We start from the raw sequence: 9,714 nt of genomic DNA, 5'->3' as shown, positions 1-9,714 counted from the left end.
TGAGTTTTTTAGGGTTGAATTTACTGTAGCAAATTAAGTAGAAAAGTCTCAAGTTTAAGGGAATTTGCTCTTTTTTTTGGCTTCATTCTCCTAAGGCCAGACAAAATCAAGAACAAACCCACAAAGACAAAATCAAGAACAACCTTAACAACCCAAAAACACCCACCTATGGTCGAAACCACACCCACTTTAGGAACAAACCCACAAATCACAAAAATGGTTTTGGTTCGAGAGGATGGTCAGAGGAAGAGCCAAGGAGCTTGGCCACGAAAGTTCAAAGAGCAGAGGAGTGGGTTCGTTGTTTTTGATTGATTTGGGTTTGTTGTTTCCTTCTTCTTTGTTGATTTACCGCCTTTTTTGTGATCTCTACCCTTTCTTCTTAATAAGTTTGTGGAACTCGATTCTTAGACTCGATTTCCGCATTGATTTTTATAGAAATCGAGTCTTTGATATTAGAGTTGCTACAGTGAAATTGAGTCTAAGACATTCGAGATGTTAGTTTTCTAAATAGGACTGTGATATGCCCAATTCCATAATAAACTAGACTGCCCTTCTTGCAGCTAGGACCTCCACCAAATCCACCGAGCCTAGATAAGGAATTTTTTAGGATAATGCAGCTAGCACTTCTCCCTTGGTGTTGCGAACTACGACTCCGATCCTTGCCTTTTCCGAATCTTCGAATACTGCCCCATCATAATTAGTTTTGTACATCTCGCCCAAGGGGGGGCTCCATTTTACCCCATGCAATAGGAAGCTTGCTCTCTTTTATTGGAAATTTCAATTGGAAATCTGAGAGGTAAAGCCTTGTTGCACTAAAAATTTTGTCTCGATCCAAGCTACGCTCTTTAAGCCGTAATTTGTTTTTGTGATTCCATACGAATAACGCCACTACCGCAAACAATTCCATTCTCTGCTTCTGCAAGCCGATCAGATTAACCAATTCTTGAGTCTCTCTAATGTTCGGGTACTCTGTTCTAACCCAATTGAAACAGGGGAACTAAACTTACTGTAATTCTTCGCAGCTCCAAATGGCATGAAAGGTAGTCTCTTGCGCTGAAAGACAGATGCTGCAGCATGTGTCTTCAAGGATTTTCCTCTTCTTTAAATTCACTTTTGTAGGTAGTGCATTCGAGCACATCAGCCAAACGAATGTTTTTATTTTGTTTGGAACCCGGATCTTCCAAATTCGCTTCCAAAAGGACTTCTGGAGCGAACCATCCGGCGTCTATGCCTCTGTACTGGTTTCATCTTCACACAGTTGTTTTTAGCCTAATTTGACCGAATACTCTCCGTAAAGACAGCCAGGCCAGATTAAAACATCCTTTTGGAGGGTCATACACAGTGGGATTGCCATAATTCGTTGAGCTTCAAAATGAATGAAATGTTGGCGTAATAGATTCTAGTCCCAAGTGCCTGTTTCCAAAGATATAAGGATTGAAACTTTTACCCCCCCTCTAATTCTAGTGCCCGTGGAGATATAATTTTTGGAGACCCCTCACCTGGTAACCAGTTGTCATAATATATATCAATGCTCTTTCCATCTCCAATCCTCCACCTCATTCCTTTTAGAATCACCTTCCTTGCTTTCATAATACTTTGCCAAGCAAAGGACCTAGATGAGGTTGAAGCTTACAACATTGAACCCCTTGGAAAGTATTTAGCTTTGAAGACTCGGTAAAGGAGAGAATTCTAATCCCTTAGCAATCTCCACATTTGTTTGGCCAACATCGCATCATTGAATTTCTCCAAATCTTTGAATCCCATTCCTCCCGCTGATTTGTGTTTACAAAGAATTTTTCCATTTTTTCCAATGGATTTTTCTTTGCTCCTTCTACCCCAAAAGAATTTTCGAACCAAGGCCTCAATCTCATTGCAAAGGCTCACCGGTAATTTAAAACAACTCATGGCAAAGGTAGGTATTGCTTGCACCACCGCCTTAAGTAAAACTTCTCTATCGGCTTGTGATAAGAGCTTCTCTTTCCAACCCTGGAGTTTATTCCGTATCCTTTCCTTTATATATTGTAGACTCGCTTTTTTATTCCTTCCCACCGCCACCGGTAAGCCAAGGTATATTTCCTACTCTTTTACTATTGGTACCTCCAAGAAATCCAAGATCACCACTCTTGTTCCTTCACTTGCTGCCTTGCTAAAAAATATGAAAGTTTTCTCCCGGTTGAGCTTTTGGCCTGAGGCACGTTCATATAAAGAGAGAATGGCTTGAATTGCTTGTAGGTCAGACATAGTAGCTCAACAAAACAACAAGCTATTATCCACAAAAAATAGATGTGAGATTTTTGGACCATTTTTACTAGGGTTGTAAATGAGTCGAGTTTTGTCGAGTAATGAATGTTTGAGCTCAACTCGACAGCAAAAACAAAATGTTCAAATTTGGCTTGAACTTGTTATAAAGTATAAAAGTTTGAGCTCAGTTTGGCTTGGCTTGATTCATTAGTCAAGCCAAGCTCGAGCTCTATATCAAGCCCAAACTCAAGCTCAATATCATGTTTTTGAACTTGAGATCCAACACAAGTATATTATCAAGCCTATATCAAGTTTATTATCTAGCCTATTTGGTTTGAATGAGTAGTCTCATCTTATAATTAATTAAATTCTTAGAAGGATATGAGTTTACTTGTCAAGCTCATATCAATTTTATTACCAAACTCATAAATAAGTTTAAACTTAACTTGTTTTGTTACTTTTGTATCGAGTTTTGGTGTTCACGAGCTTGTTCATGAACAATATTTTTTACTCGGGCTCAGCTCATTTATTAAACAAGCCTAAAACTAAAGTTTAAACTTGACTTGTTTATAAACAAACAAACATGAACGAGTTTTTTATCGAACCAAGCCCGAGCTGCTTATGAATGGCTTGGTTCATTTACAACCCTAATTTTTACATAATGAGAAGCCCCTTATTTGGTCATTATGGTCTGCCTTTTGGAGTATTCTATTTAACCCTTCCAAGCATAACAAAAAAGGTAGGGGGCCAAAGGATCGCCTTGCCTAATCCCTCTTGATGGTCTAATATCTCCCTTAGACTCCCCATTCACCAAAATTGAATAAGACACCGTACTAATGTGCTAAAAAATAAGGGACATCTATTTTTCACAAAAGTCCATTTTTTCCATAATCTTTATCAAAAATTCTCATTCGACTCTATCATACGTCTCACTCATATTTAACTTCATAGCCATAAAACCCCGTCTTCTTAGATTTTTTAGATTTCATATGATGCAAAGTATCAAATGCCACCAAAATATTATCAAAAATACCTTTACTAGACTGAAAGGCACTTTCCAACTTTACCTCTTTGTTATCTTTTGTTCTTATTACATATCAAGTGTTTCATTAGAAACATTCAAAATTCTATTTCCTATCCTCTAAATATTTATATTTTCTCTCTCCAAATTGGATCCTAATTGGTTTTCTTATTTTAAGTTTTATCAAATTGGATCCTAATTGGTTTTCTGACGTCATGATTTTCTCTATCAAATCCAAAAGGTTCATAGAGGTTAGGATTTCATTAAATTAAATCTAAACTTTATTCTTTTGTTATCTTTTGTTCTTATTACATATCTAGTGTTTCGTTAGAAACAACCAAAATTTCTTCCTAAAAAAAAAAAAGAAACAACCAAAATTTTATTTCCTAGCCCTCTAAATATTTATATTTTCTCTCTTCAAAAATTGTGTACGTATCACTATGTTGTAGCCGCCTCTCACAAAACAAGGCAATTAATAGAAATAATTACAATACATCATCATCGTTTAACAGTCCAAGTTAGACATAAAACAAGGAGGCAAATCCTTAAGAAAAACAAAGACATGAGCAATGGCAGTGGTAGGGTAACGTTGCAGCAGTTACTATAGTTTTTTTACTCCCAAATTCTTTGTCTGAACTCTGAGGTTTTTTTTTTCTTTTTTTTTTTGGGGGGGGGGGGGGGGGGGGGGGCTGGGGGGGGGGGGGAGCGCTAAGAAACTCTAAAGCCTTCTATGTTTAAAATGGGTAATTTTTAATTTTAGAGACTAAAATGTAAAATGCAAATGTTTGGGATAATTTTGATTTTGATACTTGAAGTTTACAATTTTGAACTTTAATCCATAATGTTTGATATCATTTATAATGTTGTCATTTCCATGGTTTTGAAACTTGAACTGAACTGTCCGGTCCAATGAGGTTAACTGCAAACCAAAAGTTAATCCGGTATTTTTCATTAGAAAATCAGACATTTTTAATATTGTTCGCAAATAGTGCTTGAACCAGTCACGATTCAATCGGTTAATTAAATAGAGTGACAGACATTCCATGTTGATTAGATGCTGCAAGTCTGCTTTCATGTTGATTTCCTTCCTTCTAGGAAGGTGCCCTTTTCCCATTGCAAACTTGTTCCATTCTTCTGCAATCACTGAGGATCATAACATGGTTGAATCGGCTTTTAATAAGGCCTCCACCACAAGAAATCCTCCTGGTTGAGGGTAGACATGTTGATTAGATGCCCTTTTCCCATTCCACGTTGATTAGATGCTGCAAGTCTGCTTTCATGTTGATTTCCTTCCTTCTAGGAAGGTGCCCTTTTCCCATTGCAAACTTGTTCCATTCTTCTGCAATTACTGAGGACCATAACATGGTTGAATCGGCTTTTAGTAAGGCCTCCACCACAAGAAATCCTCCTGGTTGAGGGTAGACATGGCAAAACGGGTCAGAATCTTTTGACCCAACCCGAAAAATACCAGACTTGAATTTTTTTTTTTTTTTTTTTACCCAAAGCAAAAACACTGTTTTTTCCGGGTCAACTTGACCCGATCCGTGATCCAAACCATTTTTGAGAACTTTTTTTTGGTAAAAAAATAATAAAATTAAGACAATATTAGTTTAATTGTTTGTTATGAACTTCAAGGAAACAATTTAGGTATTTACATAACTGCACGCAAATGAATTGAAAGATGAATGATTGAACATTCTATAATGATTAAAGATTTTTTTTAGATATCAAATAGAAAAGTATATGTCAAGATAACCTAGTTACAGTAGAGTTAAAAACATATATTTAAAATTGTAGACATGTGTGAAAAACATTCATAAGTGTAAAAATAGTAAAGCTGACTCGAATCAGAATTTTCTGACCCACCCCAAAAATACCCGACTCAAATTTGATTTTTTTTTTTTTACCCGAAGCAAAAATCGTGTTTTTTGTGGTCCAACTTGACCCGATCCGTGATCCAAACCATTTTTGCGGACTTTTTTTTTTTTTTGTAAAAAAAAAAATTAAGATAATATTAGTTTAATTGTTTGTTGTGAGATTTAAGGATACAATTGAGATATTTACATAATTTCATGCAAATGAATTGAAAGATGAATTGTTGAGCATTCTATAATGAGTAAAGATTTTTTTTAGATATCAAATAAAAAAGTACATGTCAAGATAATCTGGTTACAGTAGAGTTTAAAACATAGATTTAAAATTGTAGACATGTGTGAGAAACATTTATAAGTGTGAAAACAATAGTGAAGCCAAAGTATCAAATTAGTATAAATTATGAATGCTTAGACTTATTTTTTAACAATTTATGTTCAAAATAAACGACTTTTCAAAATAAATTATGATATTTCTTAGAGTGTGTGTTGTTTAACAGTAATATGATATTCATAAAAGAAACCATGTATAAATAAGTAAACAATCAAATTTCAACATATATTTTCAAATTAAAATAGAGTGTCAACCACAATTGATAATAAATTATAAATTAACTTTCAAGATTGTAAATTTCTTATATGTTTTTATTCTCTATCAAATGAGTTATCTAATAAGTCATTTGTAATTTTGTTTTATATTTTGGGATGTTAATATTGTAGAAATAAAACTTGTATATTTGTTTTACTTATCTTTGTACTATTTTGTTTTAGTTAGCAATATTGGGATTTATATAATTTTAAAATTATTGACTAAGTATTAATAAGTTTAACTAAGTTCATTCTTGATATAAGTGGTGAATTCAAAGTAATGCACTTTACATCAAGCAATTTGTTGCATGACTTTCTAAATGGCAAATGCATGTTTTCTTTATAAAAAAAATTTAAAAAAAAAAAAATTCATGTGAATAATATGGGTCAACCCAACCCGACTAGCAGCTCGATTGATCTGAACCCGTTTTAACCCACAACCTGATTAACACGACACGACCCGACCCGACCCGAACTTGGCCCGCCCATTTGCCATTTCCAGTTGAGGGTGTAATGATTAATCATGCCCTTCTTATCTATTTCGACAAATAGGCAATCAAAGAAAGAAAGGGATAGGGAAATATTAAAAAGGGGACTAATGTTTGTTCTTAATGTTTACAAAACCCTCACTTTTTGATTTTGTTTTCTCTTGTTCTTTTAGCCTCATTTTTAACAAAAATTGGGTTATGGAACCCTTACTAAGCTAATCTCAGGTGGATAAAGTGTCAAAATTCAAACCACAGATAGGTAAGTTGCAATTAGCCCAAAAATTTAAAATAGTTTATGGTGATGTTGTTCAAATGCTTAATTTAATAATAATAATACTAATAGTATAAAAAAAATTTCCAACCCATGGGTCCAACCTGATTCTTGTGGGTTAAGTTGGATTTTTTTTAACTCACTATGGTGGGTTGGGTCGAAAAAACTCCATAACTCGATAACCTGACTCATGCACACCCTAAATAAAAGATAAAATTCTCAACTCTTTTATTAAAAAATAAAATAAGAAAAAATTTATTTAAAAAAAAGGGGTTCTATCTTCTTAAACCTCATTTCTCACTTTCTTTATAACCTTCTCGCTTCTCAAACTACTCAAGCAATGTTGCATCTCTAGTCTATATCATCTCATATTCACCAGGTATGTTTCTTTAGTTGTGCTTGCCTCAGCTTTTGTTAGATGGCTTTTTATATTTCAACAATTTTATAAATTTTTCATTTTTACTAAAATTGAATAAAAGAAAAAAAAAACTTTCAAACTATTTTTTTGTTATTTTACACCTCTAATAATAGAATTAAAGGTAAATAGTATGAGTACATAAAGACTTAGCTTTGCCAAAGGCAAGAAAAGCAACTAACACCACCAATGGGTTACCAAACTTAGCTAAAAGAACTTCACATTTATTTGCTTCTTGCTAGAGCATCCACAATAGTGGAGCTAACAATTTAGCTATTTGGTACCTACAAAAGTCAATTTATCTATTTTACCTCTTCACACCCAACATCAATGGATCTATATTTTTAGCTATTTGATTAAAATAATACAAATAAGTCATTAGAATAATAATAAAAACATCCACCACAACCACATCAAAACCAAAACAAACACAACCACCAGATTATGGTGCCTTGGATCCACCCTCAAAACCTAAGAGATATGAGCTTGAGTTTCAAACCAAGAGTGTTGAGCTAGCACCCCACCATCGCACACCGACCAAAAACCACATCTCAACTGCCACCCATCTCCGCTAGTGCCGAAAACCCAAATAGCAACCTATCTCAATCATCGCACACCAACCAAATCGTGACCCAATTTCGGCGACGCATTGATTTTATACCCAGCGGCAGTTGATCGAGAGAGAGAAGAAACAAGACCTAAAAGGCATAGAAACCACCATCAAACCCAGACCATCGTCGAACTAGACCAGCCACCACTACACTCACCATCAGAAACCGCCACAGGCACTGCACGAATATAAAAAAATAAACATAAACCCATCAACCACTGAACCCACCACCAGAAACCATCACACCCACTGCAAAAATCAGCACAAACCCTGCACCCACTGCACAAATCAAACCAAACCCTGCACCCATTACACAAATCAAACCAAACCCATCAACCACTTCACCCACCGCACAAATGAATGCAAATATCAACCACTGTCGGTGACGTTAAGCTTTGGGTGGGCCAGCGATGGTGAGACAGAGGGGTGAGAGGTGAGCGTTGAGAGAGTTGAGAGAGAGGTGAGATAAAAGAAATAGAAAAAAAGAAACAAATGAATGATATAATAAATGGAGGCAGAATAAATAAATAAATAAATAAAAATTTCATCTTTCAGCTACAGTGCACAGCCATATATAGCTTGCACTGTAGCAATATAAGTAAAAAATTTACCTATACCACCAATATTGTAGCACCTTTTTTGTATATGGTGGTGCTAAAAGTAGTTTTTTTAGCTTTTAGCACCACCATTGTGGATGCTCTTACATGTGATCCACCTAAAACCTAGTGAATCTTTTCAAGAAGCTCTTGTAGCTAATGGACCCAAAAGTAGGCTAATGTCAACCTTTGACATAGAAAAAGTGCCTTGAACTTTCTTGAGAAGCTAGATGTTTAGAAGTTAAGCACACAATTCTTTGTCTCTAGTGTGTGGTCCAATGACATCAAGAAATTTGCTAATTTGTTCCATAACACTCCCTCCCCGTTTGCCACAAAGAATGAACTTGGAAGGCTTGTAATCCTTTAGGTAAGGTTTGCCAAGGAGTTTAGTGAGGTGTGGAGGCTTCCTAAAGAAAAAGTACCTGGGCTCTCGTTCAAGCAGATTGAGTAGTAACATCTGACAAGGTGAGATACTGTGAATTGGGTCTACCACCTACTGCATAACTCCTTTAAGTTGGCCCTCTTTGGAGGCATGTTGTATCTACCATTGTTCGTCCTGGCCTCCTTGAGAAGACACGGCTCTTTTGCGATTTCTGATTGGGACTTTTGCATATTTCTCCTTGCTCCCTTTTCTTTTTCCCACTCCCCATGGACTATAGTCACCAATAAATATAGGGCTTGTTAGGAAACTTAAACCCCAGTTGATAGAATTAACAAGTTTTAAACTTAAGTTGTTAATTAGATTTATTATGAATAAATTTTGTTAAAATAAACAAACGTCAATATCATGCACAGCGGAATAGTAAATAAGACAAGATATGATGACTCAGGAAAACTAATAAAATAAACTAGTTTCAAAGTAAAAAACCTGGGGGGAAATCTTCCCGAAAAGCAATTCACTATAGTAAAGAGAAGTTTCAGATCTAGTACAAAACCTTTGTCTCTAAACTATACAATTCTCGTAGATAAACTTACAGCAGAAACTTTCTACCACTTCAGAACCTCTGAACTCTTTAATATATGAACGTCACCCTTTTGCACAGATCCCAGTATGTGACTAACTCCACAACAACCCTTTGATTGATATAGTTGATTTGCAACAGTTTCACATAGAAACACCAATAAGATCTTCAATGATGGTGTGAAAGACTTTGCTTGGTTACAAAACCTAAAGGCATACAAGAAACACATCAAGAACTCTTTCTTCTGTAAGAGGAGGCTAGGGTTTTAAAAAGAAAATCTTATGAAGCTCTCTAGGGTTAGGTTTTTCTTTTTCCACCTCCTTGTTTAAATAGGAGCTTAATGGGCTCTCCTATTCCAAATAGATATACACAAACCTCGGCCTTTTCTAGTCCAATAAGGATTATACAAACCCATAAACAAATAGTCTTTTAGAATAAAAACGTTGCTGGCTATAGTCTGAATCCCGTAAGCTTGATAGATCGAGATATATGTCGAGCTTTAATGAATCTCGACAGATCAAGCTTCTGTCGATGAGGTATCGAGACCTACAAATTGCACTTTTCTTGAGCAGTTCTTAAGTAATCTTCATGTCTTCAATGTAACCACTTATAATGATCATCTTGAACCTACTTAGATTTACCTAAATACAA

The sequence above is a fragment of the Quercus suber genome, unplaced genomic scaffold, assembly GCF_002906115.3.
Source record: "Quercus suber isolate HL8 unplaced genomic scaffold, Cork oak 2.0 scaffold_278, whole genome shotgun sequence".
NCBI classification, from domain to species: domain Eukaryota; kingdom Viridiplantae; phylum Streptophyta; class Magnoliopsida; order Fagales; family Fagaceae; genus Quercus; species Quercus suber.
Note: the sequence above shows the minus strand (reverse complement) of the source record.